Source organism: Chrysochloris asiatica, unplaced genomic scaffold, assembly GCF_000296735.1.
Source record: "Chrysochloris asiatica unplaced genomic scaffold, ChrAsi1.0 scaffold00035, whole genome shotgun sequence".
Classification (NCBI taxonomy): domain Eukaryota; kingdom Metazoa; phylum Chordata; class Mammalia; order Afrosoricida; family Chrysochloridae; genus Chrysochloris; species Chrysochloris asiatica.
In genome coordinates this window covers 21,242,845-21,258,403 of record NW_006408553.1, presented here as the reverse complement: position 1 = coordinate 21,258,403, position 15,559 = coordinate 21,242,845, and the positions used below count along the sequence as shown (strand labels likewise).

Below are 15,559 nucleotides of genomic sequence, written 5' to 3'. Positions count from 1 at the left end.
ACCATAGAAGAATTGATGCTTTTGAGTTATGGTGTTGGAGGAGAATATTGAAAGTGCCACGGGCTGCCAAAAGAACCAACAGATCTGTGTTGGAAGACCATAAAAGAATTGATGCGTTTGAATTATGGAGTTGGAGAAGAATATCGGAAACACCAAGGATTGCCAAAAGAGTGAACAAACCTAGTGTTGGAAGAACCACAGCCAGAATGCTCCTTAGAAGCCAGGATGGTGGGAGTTCGTCTCTCATCTTTCAGATATGTTATCAGGAGGGAGCAGGCCCTAAAGAAGGACATCATACTTGGTAAAGCGGAGAGTCAACAATGGGCTCAAGTACAATAATTGTGAGGATGGTGAAGGACAGAGCAGTGTTTCTTTCTGTTTTGCATAGGGTTGCTATGAGTTGGAACTGACTCAATGGTACCTAACAACAACAGTAATCCTTTCTTCTGGTGACTGTGGCTTCTTTTGCTGTTCTTTTTATATTTGTTTGAGTTGTAAGGATAAACTATTGATTTTGGTCATTTCTTCTTTTTTGATAGGTGCATGTTTGATTGCTTAAGTATTGACTTGCTGTGTTCCAAAACTTTTGGTTTATTGTGTTTTTATTATCATTTGATTCTAGTAATTCCTTATTCCATTTTTAATTTTTCCATAACCTAGTTATCTTTAAGCATGGCATTATTTCATGTATTTAATTTTTTCTCTCCTGTTTTTCCTGTAATTGATGATCAGCTATATAGCATTGTGATTAGAGAAGGTACTTCATAGTATTTCTATTTTAAATTTATCAAGTCTTGTTTTGTGCCCTAAAATATGGCTTCTTCTAGAAAATGATTAATGTGAGCTGGAGAGAATATGTACTGTGTTGATATTGTGTATGGTGTTTGTATGTATCTCTGAGATAAGCCGGTTGAATTGTGTTATTGAGAATTTCTGCATCTTTATTGAGTTTCTATCTAGTGTTCTGCCTATCATCAAAAGTGGTGTGTTAAATATCCTCCTATTTTGTAAAACTGTCTATTTCAACTTTCCATTTTGTTTGAGTTTCTGTTATGTATTTTGTAGTTCTATCATTGGGTGTGCATTTTTTGATGAAATATGATAAAATATTTATTATCACTTTCTTGTACCGGTAAGTTACCCCTATAAATAATCATTGTGTAGTACACATTTTAGTTTCTTATGGAGCTTGATTAAAACTTATTTTATAAAAGCTAATATTTCAATTTCTGCTCTTTTTTGTTACTATAGTTGTTAATGTTGGCTAGGCCATAATTCTCTGGTCTGGCAGTTATGATGTAGTCTTTCCTCATAATAAGATCTAATCTAACTTGATTACGTCTATGATTACATACGCCATGAACAATTGAAAGGGAATTTTCTTGAGAATTTGGCCTTCACTGAAGGTTCATATATAAATGTTCTGGAAAAGCCCCCTAGATTTTTGCTTGATCTGAATCCTGCCTGTGGCTTTCATCATCTGTCCTTCAGTTATTGGGTCTTGACCCGTCAGCTCAATATATGTTGTTGGTAAGTGCTGTTGAGTAGGTTCTGACTCATAGTGAGCCTGTATAGGATTTTTGAGGAGCTGTTGGTGAGTTTGAAATACAGATCCTGCTGTTCAAACTGACCTTCTGGTCCAGTGCTTTATCCCACAGTGCCACTCCAGGACTCCACATGTATATGGAGCCCTGGTGGTACTATAGGGTAAGCAATGGACTGCTAATTACAAGGCTGGCAGTTTAAATCTAACAGCCACTCTAAGGGAGAAAGATGAAGTTTTCTATTCCCATAAAGATTTGTAGCCTCAGAAACACTTTTTGTGGTTACTATGAGTCAGAATAGAATTGATGGCTGTGAGTTTGGTTTGGTTTTATAAATACGTTATACGCTTCACTAGTTTTGTTTCTCTGGAAAACCCAGGCAAAGACAGTTATTGCTTACTTGATATATATTTTCCTATATTTTGATTTTTAACATATTTATGTTTGTGTCTCTAAGATGTGTGTCTTACAGTTAGCATATAATGAGTCTTATTTATTTATTTACCTATCTATCTACTCTGTCATTCTTTGTCTCTTGACTTGCACATTGAAACCATTTACATTTATTGATTATTGAAAGATATGAATTTACTGCTGTTATTTTGTTATTCTTTTTATTCTATTTTGTCTTACGGTGCTGACCATTTCTTTCTACGTAATTCTGTGTGCTGAGTTTTTTCAGTTTATGGTTTGTCCTTTCATTTCCTTTGTTATTGTTCATTTTGTGTTTATTGAGTCCTTTAATTTTTTCCCCTCTTTATTTTGGCAACTAAGCTTATTAATTTCCATGCCTATTTATTTTCCTATATTTATAGTTTGGTATTTCTATTTCTTGATATCACCTTGACTTCCTTTCCATATTCTATTATTTCCATAGTCTATAATTGTGCCATTTTTTCCATCCCTGTTTTTTTAATTTGCTGAACTATGGTGGCTGACAGAACCTGCTGCAGCCATCTTGAGCATTTATAAGTGGCTTCAGATACAAGAAAACATATTGCATTACAGAAACTTAGCTGTGGCTCAAAGAAACAATGGTATGTTTTTGTTGTTGTTGTTGTTCTCCACACTCCCTGGTGAGCAGAAGTGAGGCTGGCCTCCACCAGCATACACCCCCAGGGAAGCTACTACTCTCTAGTTTGTAGCTGCACAGAGGTGAGTACTGACTTTGTAAGCCCCATTAATGGAGGTAGGGTCTATCCACATGAACCCTGTTTGGGTGGTACCTGATACAAATCTGCAAAGTTGGCCCTGGTAAGCCCTCCACTAGCTCTCACTAGGAGAATTGGCTGAACAGATGAGTGGGGTAAAGAAAAAGGAAAAAAAAAAAAGACTGATGATCTGTGTGGGCCAGCCATATGCAGCATGGCCACCTTGAACTTTCTCATGCAGTTGTTAAGGCAAGAGGCCAGTAGGTGGTGCCAAAGCATACCACTTATTGGTGGAGAGAAAGCTATTGTGGTTTTTTTGTTTTGTTTTGTTTTTTCCCCTTTGTTACTATTTACTTTTATTGTTGATATTTGCTGGTTTGTTTGTTTTCCTCCTCTCTGTCATGTGTATTTTAATTCCTTGCCTCTCTTGACAGGAGACGGCAACTGTGGCCATACAGCACAGCCACTGCTGTGCCTTCTACAACCCCATCAATTAGACAAGGGCCAATACCAGTTGCTATACACCAGATCAATGACAACAACCAATTTCTGCTGATCTAGCTTAAACTAAACTGCATGAATAGTAAGCAGCACATAAGTGCATCTCCTGATCACAACCTCCAAGAGGCAGTTGTTGAGTGCCTAAGAATATACCAACATACATGAATCAACTTAATACAAATATAACACCACAATGTCTAAAAAACATCAGACAATATCTGTTCACACTAAAAAACAAGACAAAGTAGATCAAGAGGCAAAGTTAGAAAATGTTTTTGAGGGGAAAAAAGGCATTGGAACTATCTGAAAATAATTTCAGGAGAATGACATTTAGGTACTTCCAAATGATTGACAGACTATTCCAGGAAAGCAAGGAAAATTTCAGAAAAGCAATACAGAACAACAAATACATATATAAAGGATTAGAGACAACACAAAATTTGCAAACAGAAATCCAGAAGACTAATACAAATATATCAGAAATGGACAATACATTGAAAAGGTAAAGGAGTCATTATGAATCAATGGAAGTCAGAATTAGTGAGCTTGAAAATAAATCCTTCAACACTAGTAAGTTAATAGAACATCAGATAAAAGAATGAAAGAGATCAGATTCGTGTGGGACAACATGAGGAGAATAACTTGCAAGTGGTCAGAATTCCAGAATAGGAAGAGACAAAGAAAAGGACAGAAAAAGTAGCTAAAGAGTTGCAGGAGGAAAATTTCCCTAACATCATGAAAGATGAGATCAGCATTCAAGAAGCTGAATGAACCCCAAACAGGATACACCCCAAAAGTGCATCACTGAAACATATCATAATCAAACTTTCCAAAATCAAAGACAGGTAAAGAATGCTGAAAGCTACTAGGGAAAAATTAAATGTTACCTACAAAGGAAAGCCAATAAGATTAAGCTTTGATTTCTTAGTGGAAACCATGCAGGCAAAAAGGCAATAGGGAGAAATATATAAAGCTCTGTAAGCAAAGAACTGTTGACCAAGAATCATACATACAGCAAAACTGTTCCTTAAATACAACAGCAAAATTAGAACATTTCTAGATAAACATTAACTTTAAGGAATTTGTGAAAACCAGACCAATTTTATAAAACATACTAAAGGACGTCCTTTGGACTGAGAACACACAACAGCAGACAGCTACCCAAAACTGACATACATAGCTACACCACCCTGAAGTCAATCCAGATATAGAAGTATCCATATATAGAAGGCTGAAAATAGGGAACTAGTGATATCAATTTATAATGATGACAACTACAAAGCAAAAAGAAGGAAAAGAATAGACAACTCTACAATAATAGAGCAGATTTTAAATCACAGCTTTTAAAAAAGACAGACCAACTAGAAAGACACTCAACAAAGACACAGAAGAATGAAACAAGACAATCAATCAACTTGACCTCACAGCTTTATACAGAGCACTCAACCTAACAACAGAACAGTACACACTTTCTCTGGTGTACTTGAAACATTCTCCAGAATAGATCATATATTAGGCCACAAATCAAGTCTCAATTAATTTAAAAACATGATAATATTACAAATCATCTTTTCAAATTATAATGCTATGAAATTAGAAATCAACAACAGGAAGATCAAGGGAAAAAAAAACACTGAATACATGTAAACTAAATAACATCCTGCTTAAAGGCTATTGGGTAATACAACAAAAACAAAAAATCCTTGAATCAAATGAGAATGAAAACACAACATATTAAAACCTTTAGGACACAGCAAAAGCAGTGCTTAGAGGGCAATTTATAGTAATGAACACACACATCCAAAAAGAAGAAAGAACTATAATCAACACATAAACACAACAATTCCAATAATTAGAAAAAGACCAGCAAAGTAAGCCTGTAGTCACCAGAAGAAAACAAATGATAAAGATTAGAGTAGAAATAAATTAATTATGAGCTGAAAAACAACAGAAAAAGCAAAAAGACAAGAAATTACTTCTTTGAAAGAATCAATAAAATTAACAAGCCATTGGCAAAAATTAACAAAGAAAAAAAGGAGAAGATGCAAATAACACACATAAGAAACCATATGGGTGACATCACATCAACAAAAATAAAAAAGATAATAATATAATACAATGAAAAATTGTATTCTACTAATTCCTGGAGCCTTGTTCTTTGCCAATGCTATCAGTGTACCTTGAACGTCTTCCTTCAATACAATTGGCTATTGATCTACTTCTTGAAATGGTTGAACACCAACCATTGACAATTTCATTAGTATCACATGTAAGTTAATTTTTGCTAAAAATAATTCAAGAATGTCTGGAGCAGTACATTGACAGGGAACTTACAGAGGTTCAAGCCAGATACAGGTGAGGTCATGGAATGGGGGATATCATTGATGATGCCAGATAGATATGGACAGAAGATAGAGAATATCAGAAAGCTGTTTAACTGTGCTTTATTGACTATGCAAAGTTTTTTGACCATGTGGTTCATGATGCACTATAGATAGTATCATGGATAATAAGTATTCTGGAACATTTAATTGTGCTTATAAGGATCCTGTACATAGAAATAGAGACAGGTGTCGAATAAAACAAGGGGACACTGAATGGAATAAAATCAGGAAAGGTGTGCATCAGGTTTTTATTCTTTCACCATCCTTATTCAATTTGTATGCTGAGAAAATAATTCGAGAAGCTGGATCATATGAAGAAAAAACATGGCATCAGGATTGGAAAAACATGGTTGTGATATTCAGATAGTACAACCTTGCTGGCTAAAAGCAAAGAGGACTTAAAATACTGACTGATGAAGATCAAAGACCACAGCCTTCATCACAGGTTGCACCTCAATATAAAGCAAGCAAGAATCCTCTCCACTGGACCCATTAAATAACCTCAAGATAAGTGGAGAAAAGACTGAAGTTGTCAAAGACTTCATTTTGCTCAGATCAACATTCATCAAAGCAGCAGTCAAGAAATCAAATGACATGCTGCATTAGGCAAGCCTGATATGCAGTACCTCTTTAAAGTGGTCAAGAGCCAAAATGTCACTTTGAGGACTAAGGTGTGCCTGACTCAAGTCATTGTATTTTCCATAGCCTCATAAGCATGTGAAAGTTGGACCACAGAAGAACTGATGCATATGAATTATGATGTTGGAGAAGAATGTTGAAAGTATCATGGACTTCCAGAAGCACAAACAAATCTGTGTTGGAAAAGTACTACGAGGATGCTCCTTAGAAGTCAAAATGACCAGACTTCATCTCTCATACTTTGGACATATTATGAGGATAGACCAGTTCATAAAAAAAAAAAAAAAAAAAAAATAGCATACTTGGTAAAGTCAGAGAAACAGAGGGAGACCCTCAATGAGATGGAGTGGCATAGAGAAGCAGCAACGGCCTCAAACGTAGCAGCAATTGTGTGACTGGAACAGGGAACCAACAGATTTACAAAATGGAAGAATATCCCATGCTCATGCATAGGAAGACTTAATATTGTGAAAATGTCAATACTACTCAAAGCCATTACAAATAAATGCAACCCCAATTCAGATTCCAACATCATTCTTTAAAGAGATGGAAGAAATGACCACAGACTGCATATGGACAAGAAAGAGATCTCAGGAAATCAAAGCACTGCTTAAGAAGAAGAAAGAATTTGAAGGCTTTGCACTCACAGCCACAGAGCCTGGTACTAGTACAATAAAAGATACATAAATTAATGGGACAGAATTGAGAACCCAGAAGTAAATCCATCCACATACAGTCATTTGGAAGAGATAAGCCTTTTCAACAATTAGTGCTGGCAAACTGGAAATCAGTTTACAAAACAATGAAACAAGACACATATCTCACACAATATAAAAACCAAGTTCAACATGGATTAAAGACCTAAATATATAACCTAGAACTATGAATATTATCAATGGAAAAAATAGGAACAAACTTAGTGCATAAATACATTATCTAACATACAAAACCACACAAATGGTAGAAGACAAAATACATGATTGGGATCTAAAAATTAGACACTTATGTGCATCAAAAGATTTCACCAAAAGAGTTAAAAGGGAGTCCACAGACTGTCAAAAATTTTTTTCAACAAGGTATCAGACAATAAAATTTATAGAAAACTACAACACCTCTGGATTCCTGGCGTGGCACTGTCAGATAGGCAAAGAAGTGCATGGTCAGTTTGAACCACAATATTGACAATTCAAACTCACTAGCTGCTCTTGATAAACCCTATGTAGGGTCGCTGTGGGTTAGGACTGACTCCATGATACCTAACAACAACAGCAACACCTCTACAAGAAAAAAACAAACAAACAATCCAATTAAAAAATTGGCACAGGATATGAACAGATGCTTCAACAAGGAAGATATTAAGGCAGCCAACAACCATATGAAGAAAGCCTCCACTGTGCCAAGCCATGCTGTTGGGGGTCTTCCTCTCCTCTGATCCTCTATTTTAAAAAGCATTTATATTCCTCTTCAGGGACTGGTCCCCCTGATAATACATCCAATGTGAGAGAGAAAGTCTGGCTTCCACGGAGCATTCTAGCTGTACTTCTTCCAGCACAGATTGTTTTGCTCTTTTGGCAGTCCATTGTTGTTTTGTGAAGTGCTGTTGACTCAGTTCTGACCCATAATGACCCTGTGTAGCATTTCTGGGGAGCAGCTGGTGAGCTTGAACCACCGACCTTACAGTTCAAATGGCTTTGTAGTCTGGTGACTTTACCCACAGAGCCACACCAGGACTCCAGGACTCCATGCAAATCAAAATCAAAATGATATCTCATATCACACCAGCATTAACAGTGACTTTCTAAAAAAACAGGAAACAAATCCTGGGGAGGATGTGGAGAGACTGGGACCCTCCTACATTGTTGGTGTAACTATAAAATGGTTCAGCCACTCTGCTAAAACTGCATGGTGCTCCCTCAGAAAATTGGAACTAGAAATACCTTATAACCCAGCATTCCCTCTAATTAGTATATTGTTGTTGTTGTTGTTGTTATGTGCCATCGAGTCGGTTCCGACCCATAGTGACCCTGTACAGGGTTTCCGAGGGTGTAAATCTTTACGGGAGTAGAAAGCCTCATCTTTCTCCCGCGGAGCAGCTGGTAGTTTCGAACCGCTGACCTTAAGGTTCGCAGCCCGATTCGTAACCACTACGCTACCAGAGCTCCTTAATTAGTATATAGTCACAAGAAATATAAGCTAGAACAAAAGTAGATATATGTACACCGATGCTCATTGCAGCACTATTATTTATAATAGCAAAAATATGTAGACAGCCTAAGTGCTCATCAACGAAAGAATAGATAAACAAACTTTGGTAATACACACAATGGAATACTATGCAATGTTAAAGAATAATAATGAATCTGAGAAACATCTCATAACATGGATGAAGCTGGAGGACATTTTGTTGAGTAAAAGTAGTCAATCAGAAAAGGACAAATATTGTATGAGACCATTATTATGAAAACTTAAGAAAATATTTTCATACTAAAAGAAACATTCTTTGATGGTTACCAGAGGTGGGAGAGAAGAGAGACTAATTCACTGGCTAGAGGGTGTTCACTGTTAGCTCAGATGAGAGGGAGGGCAATATACAAGAATGGGGAGAGCAATATACAAGAAGATGGAGGGTGGCAAAAGAATGATGAAGACACAGGGAGGTATGCATGGGCTAAAGGGGTTAGAGGTAAATGGTGATATACACACAGCTTTGAAACAACAGTGTTCTGTGCATAGACTCATGGATTGAGTACATAGGCTGAATGAGTAAGGGAGAAAGAGTGGAATATATATACCACAAATATATAAGTGTTTGAAAGCGGGTATTGTACATGAGTATTTACCTTTTCTTGCAAACACAATTATGAATGTGGTGGAACATTGTTGTTGTTGTCAAGTGCCATCGAGTTGATTCTGACCCATAGCAACCCTGTACAGGGTTTCTGAGGAGCAGCTGGTGAGCTTGAACTGCCAACTTTGCAGTTCAAATGGCTTTACATTTTGGCACATTAACCCACAGCGCCAAAAATGCCGAAAACTTCGTAGATATTATCAAGCATCTTAAGGCAATGAGATGCTGGGCCTGGGGGCTCAGGACCACAGTTTTTGGGGACACCATGGTCAATTGTCATAACATAGTCTACAAAGACAATGTGTACATCCTACTTTGATGTGTAGCATCTGGTATCTTGAAAGCTTAAGAGCGGCTGGCTAAGATGCAGCTATTATTCTCTTTATGTGTGGAAGAATGAAGAGTGATAGAATGGAAGTGGCTTGGAATCAATTAGTCCAATGGACTAATGGAACATGTGAACATTAGTCTCTATGATTCTGATATCAAAAGTGCTATACGATGCCCGTTACCACTACCAAATATTCTGAAAAGAATCACATTAGAAGATCCTGCATAGAGTGGGAGAAAATATGGAGCAAAGCTCTTTTCTTTTTTTTCCAAAAAGTACCAGGCTTACTGGTCAGAAAGAGACTGGAGGAATCTGAGACTATAACCCTAAACTACCTTTCAGGTCTGGAAAGGAACTTGACTTTGTAATACAATTTTCAGCCAGGTAGTAAATAGGTATACAGAGGTGGACAACAACATTAGTAAGGTATGCTCACCATGGAGTGATCAATCATTCAAAATCAAAAGAGCAACATTTTTATAAGGACAAAATTGAGAAGGAATGGGAAGGTGGCTGGAATGCAAATAGGAACCACAGGGAGGAAGTGAGATAGTTGTTGTTATCTGGAGGGGATTACAATCATTGAAATAAAACAAAATGTATGATTAGTTGAATGTAAAACTAATGATCTTGTCTGTAAACCTTCACTCAATTCACAGTAAAAAGTTTTTTAAAGAATAAAAAGATGATGCCACTAACTATATAAATTTTTTTATTTATTACGTAATTATATTTTAGATATATATATGTGTGTGTGTGTGTGTAATTGAAATATTTTTTTGTTTCCTAGGGCACACATATGTAAATCAGGGCGTTATCCAGATCAGGTTGGCTTATTATACCTAAAAGTATGTAGAACTTATAAAAGTAAGGACAGAGACCATATTGTAAATTCCCAGGCAGGAGTCAACTGTCTTCATTGCATGTAAGTAGCCGTATATTATGACTTTGGATTGCGATTTTTTGGCAGCTCTGCTTACACTGGCAACTGTCTCCATAAGGGTCTAATGCAATGCCTTTGCAAACTAGGAGCACATTTACTTATTCCTCTTCTGTATTCCCCTTTCTCTTCCCTTATTTATTTCCTGCATCCTCCAAGCATAATTTCAATCAACCAAACAGTTGTCATTGAGTCAACTCCTACTCTTGGAGACTATGTGTGTCAGAGTAGAACTGTGTTCTATAGGGATTTCAATGGCTGTCTTGGGAAGTAGAACACCAGGCTTTTGTCCCAAGTCACCTCTGGATAAACTCAAGCCTCCATCATTTTGCTTAGCAGCTTATCCTGTTTGTTGTTTGCATCACCCAGGGATTCCCCAAGATTAATTACAATTATGTGCTTGGTACTGTTATGGGTCCTGAGATAAAATACACTTTGATTCTTCTCTCAAGTAATCTACAATCTGTCAGAGATCTAGTTGTAGAGAAACTGATCTACATTAAATCCTAGATATGAAAGTTATATATTACTATGTTGTCTTTAAGCGCCATCGACTCACTTCTGATTCATAGTGCCCTATATAAAGTTTCTGAGTTTGAACTGCTGACATTGAGATTCAAACAACCTTTTGGTTCAGTGCTTATCCTACAGTGCCACTTTAGTCAACTTACTTGCATTTATTAAAACCCTAATAGATGTCTGAATAAACATAATACCTGCCCTCTGCCCTCAGGGAGCTTGCAGTAAAAAAAAAAAAAAAAAAAGCAAAGCAAAACCAATAGCACACATTGAAAAACAATGGAACAATTAAACCTGAACTGTGTGTGATGTTGAATAGAAATAGAAATTTAGATAAGAATGAAACTAATGAGAGCAGGAGTATTTGGAGAGGTGGAGATGGGGATTAGAAGTCACTATATTTGGCTTATGGTGTGTAGATAATGATTTTGAGCCATGCTTAGGAACAAACCAAGCTAATCAGTTATTATTTGATGAACTCCATAGATATTTCCACGTTAATATTAGAAACCAAAATTATTGTAGTTTAGAAATATTTCTTACAGGTTTAATAAAGCGCTTATAAATTATGCAAATTTCAACTTAGGCTCAGAAATTAGTGCTGGACAACATGTCATTGTGATTCCTCACTGATGTTCTGGAGCCCTAGGCCCAGAAATATTGAAATATGTAATACTGGAAAATACAAATATATGACAACTGCAGAATCTTTGGATACAGGGTAACTGCATAGAATCTATTTGGCTTTAATGTCTACACCCTGCCCTGACCCTTGAATGTTGACCACCATAACTAGAATGAAGAATTGCTCTTATCTTTTGGCTTCAGTTGGAGTTGGTGAATAGGAGGCCCTGGCAGGACATCAGAGAGAAGAGAAAGTAGAATAAGGCTGGGATATTCATTCCCTGGGAGTCCTGGTGTGGTGCTATGGGTTAATGTGCTGGACTGCAAAGTTAGTTTAAACTACAAGGTTGGTGGTTCAAGCTTACCAGCTGGTCCTCAGAAACCCTATACAGGGTTGCTATGGGTCAGAACTGATTCAATACTAAACAACAACAATATTCATACCTCTGGCTTTGTCCTTTTGGATCATGATGAATTGAGTGCCTTCATCAATTGAAAAGTCACACTCCTGTTAGATGTTCTCTTTTTTTTTTCATAGCTCTTTCTTCAGGTTCTAAGGGGATAGAGAATAATTTAAAACTAGGAAAGGTGTGTTCCAGGGTTATGTCCTTTCATCAAATTTATTCAGTAGGTATGATAAAATAATCTGAGAAGTTGGATTATATAAAGAAGAATGTGGCATCAGAATTAGGGGAATAATTACTAACAACTGGAGATACGCAGATGATGCAACCTTGCTTGCTGGAAGTGAAGAGAAATACTTACTGATGAAGATCAAAGACTACAGCCTTCAGTATGGATTGCACTTCAATGCAAAGAAAAAAAATCATCACCAGTAGACTAATAAATAACATCATGATAAATTCAGTAATATTGAAGTTATCAAAGATGTCATTTTGCTTGGATCCATACTCGGCAGTCATGGAAGCAGAAACCAAGAAATTAAATGATAATATTAAAATAGGCAAATCTGCTGCAAAAGGCCTCTTAAAAGTGCTTAAGAGCAAAGCTACCAGTTTGAGGACGAAGATACAACTGACCCAAGCCATGGTATTTTCAATTGCCTCATATGCATGTGAAAGTTGGGCAATGAATAAGGCAGGCCATAGAATAATTCATGCATTTGAATTATGGTGTTGTAGAGGAATGTTTAAAGTATGTTGGGCTGCCAGAAGAAGAAACAGATCTGTTTTGGTGGAAGTGCAGCCAGAATGAGCCAAAGTATACAGGATGGTGAAGCTTTGTCTCACATTTTAGGTATGTTATCAGGAGAGACCAATCCTTGGAGAAGGATATCATGCTTATTAAAATGGAGAGTCAGCAAAAGAGAGGAAGACTTGAACAAGAGGAATTGACACCGTGTTAGCAGCAAAGGGCTCAAATGTAACAAATCTGAGGATGGCTCAGGACTGGGCAATGCTTTGTTCTGTTGTGCATAGGGCGGCCATGAGTCAAAACCTACTCAAGGCACCTAACAACAACAACTTGTCATTTCAAGATTAACTGCTACTAATAGTTCTGAGGAACTGTTGCTTTTCTAATACCTGTCCAAACCTTTGTAAATAGTGTTGTTATTAACTCTTTTCAATTACATAACTTCATTGTGCTAACTTCCTGTTAACACAGAGCCTAGGTTGACAGAGGGACTCTGAGCAGTTCCATCTCCCCAAAAGGTATAACCAGCTAAATTAGATGACATGTGTAAGTTTGGAGTAAACCTAATTGACATAAAGGACAGTTGGCAGGGTGCAATTAACCATTAACTTCCTTGAAAACATATCTACTTCAGACAATTTTTTACTCTATTTCTCAAGAATTAGAGCATCCCAAAGAGATTGAACCACCCAACCAGTTGTTGAGTTACCTTCCACTCATGAAAACCCTATGGGTGTCAGATCAAAACTGTAGTTCATAACAATTTCAATGGCTAAACATTTTGGAAGTAGATTTCCATGACTTTCTTTTGAGGTGTCTCTGGGAAGATTTGTACTCTCAATATGAAGATTCACATCTGAGTGTGTTAATGTTTGCATCATTCAGGGACTCCTTAAACCACTCAGTTGTAGTCAAATGATATTGCTGACTACCAGCCATGCTCTTCAACATTCTCTGCAGCTATACCAGCATCACTTCCCACTTGTGCTTGCAAAAATCATTGAATTCCACGCAGTACTCAATTAGCTAAAGCTCTAACAGCCCAATTTGCATGTGAAAATGCTGTTTGCACAAGAAAATACAGAGTTTTGTGCACACAAACGATTTACTTATACAAAATTTTTTTTCTGAGATTTTTGAGTTTTGAAAACTTATTACTTAAAGCTGATGGTCTAAGAACAGTCATTAGAGACAGGAAAACAACCTAATGATAGTCTTTCTTCTTCTGTGTGCTTTCTTCAAATCTTATCTGCTTATCTTTAATGCTTTTCCCTGAATCTGCCCAGGAGATGCCAGGAGGGAGGCAGGAAGAAGAAGCAGGTTGACATCCTGCTTCACTTCTCATTGACAGCTGAGCTCTCATCACAGACTTGCATTCGCAACAATGATGTGCAAATCAAGATCTTATATGGATTTGCAAGTCCCAGGTGGAACTCATTGCAAAGGCATTTAAAAAACAAAACTGCCTTTTGACGTGAAAACTGATTAAGTGTGATATGTCCTTCCCTATGAGAATAAGCATGGAGGACTCTGATGTGAGAGCACCTGGATGCCTGTTCAGTTGTCAATCACTCATTTTGAGGTGGTATTTGAAAACCCAAGAGGAAAACTCAGGGCTTTTCCTTAGAGCCTTGTGATACTATGATATTGAACAACCATGGAGCTATTCATAGCTGGAATGATTTTATTCCAGCCATAAAGTAAGTTTCTATTCTGGGGTATGAATTCCTGGAACCTAAACGGGGAACTCTTGCCAAAACTTTAAATTTATTTTAATCAACCAACCAACCATATCAAGTAAATATTTATTTCCTACTGTGAGCTTGGCACCATTCAGGTCACCCAAAACAAGAATAAGTCATGAGTCAAGCAATCAAGTACCGTCAGAACAACCCCCCTCCCCCCCTTCCAAGACTGAAAATCAAAGGGAGCACATGAGCAGGCATGTAAGCTTGCTGGTGACCATATTGGTCTACTGGTGAGTGGAAAAGGGGAAAAGGCAGCAATGTAGATATGGTCCAAGATCAATCATGTTCCATAGATTCCCATTGACCTGGAGATGACAGAGAGAAGAGGAAGGGCTGGTTGGCCCGAAGTGTGGTGAGATCTGTGCACTCCTGCGTCCATGGACAAGGACACAGCCATATAAGGCTAGAGCTAAGAGTGAATTATCCAGCTGATATGAAGTGAGGGGAGGTGCACAAGAATGCCCAAACTTGCAGATAGTACCCATTTGCCCCAGCCTTGAAGTCCTGATAATCAGAACTTGAGTAGAGGAAGATAAAAAAAAAAAACCAATTTTTGATAAAGGATATGAGAGTAAATTGCTACAATTTGATAAGCTTGACCTATACATTTTTTTTTTCTTAAATGTTTTATTGTGAATTATGTGATAGTTTACATGGGAGAACATTAATTTTACATTCATTCTATCGTATATCGTATCATTGCCATGCTTACAATCCCCTCCACGCATCATCAACCAACCAAAGGTTGCAATCCTGTCCCCCGTACTCCCTAGATCTTCAGCACACAGTCACTCTCCCTCTCTGGATCTAAAGTCTCCAGCTGCTCCATTGCTCCACGTCATCATCTCTGCCTCCATTTCAGGCATCAATGCTTCTCTGGGTAGGGTCCCGCTCTCCGCTCTTTTTTTGATGGTCCTAGGGACCTCCGCTGCTAGACTGAAAAGTTAACCACTCCCCTCCTTGCTAGAAAACGTCTACCTTTACATTTCCAACCCTCACAATAAGTCCTGATAATAATTATTCACTGTTGTATCACAAGAGACCTATCTGCATTTCATTGCATCAGCCCAACCTAGAATTGGATACTACTCACTGGAAATTCTACCTTCCTCCAGGCCCTCTGGATCTAGGTTTCCTCTTGAAAGCTTCTAGGCCAGTCACTTCTTGCCTTTGTA

At 37.4% G+C, this 15,559-nt stretch overlaps 1 pseudogene; it reads right to left on the bottom strand.

The window, feature by feature from the left end:
* Positions 1-15,559, bottom strand: part of LOC102840805 — a 32,990-nt pseudogene that overhangs the window by 1,492 nt on the left and 15,939 nt on the right.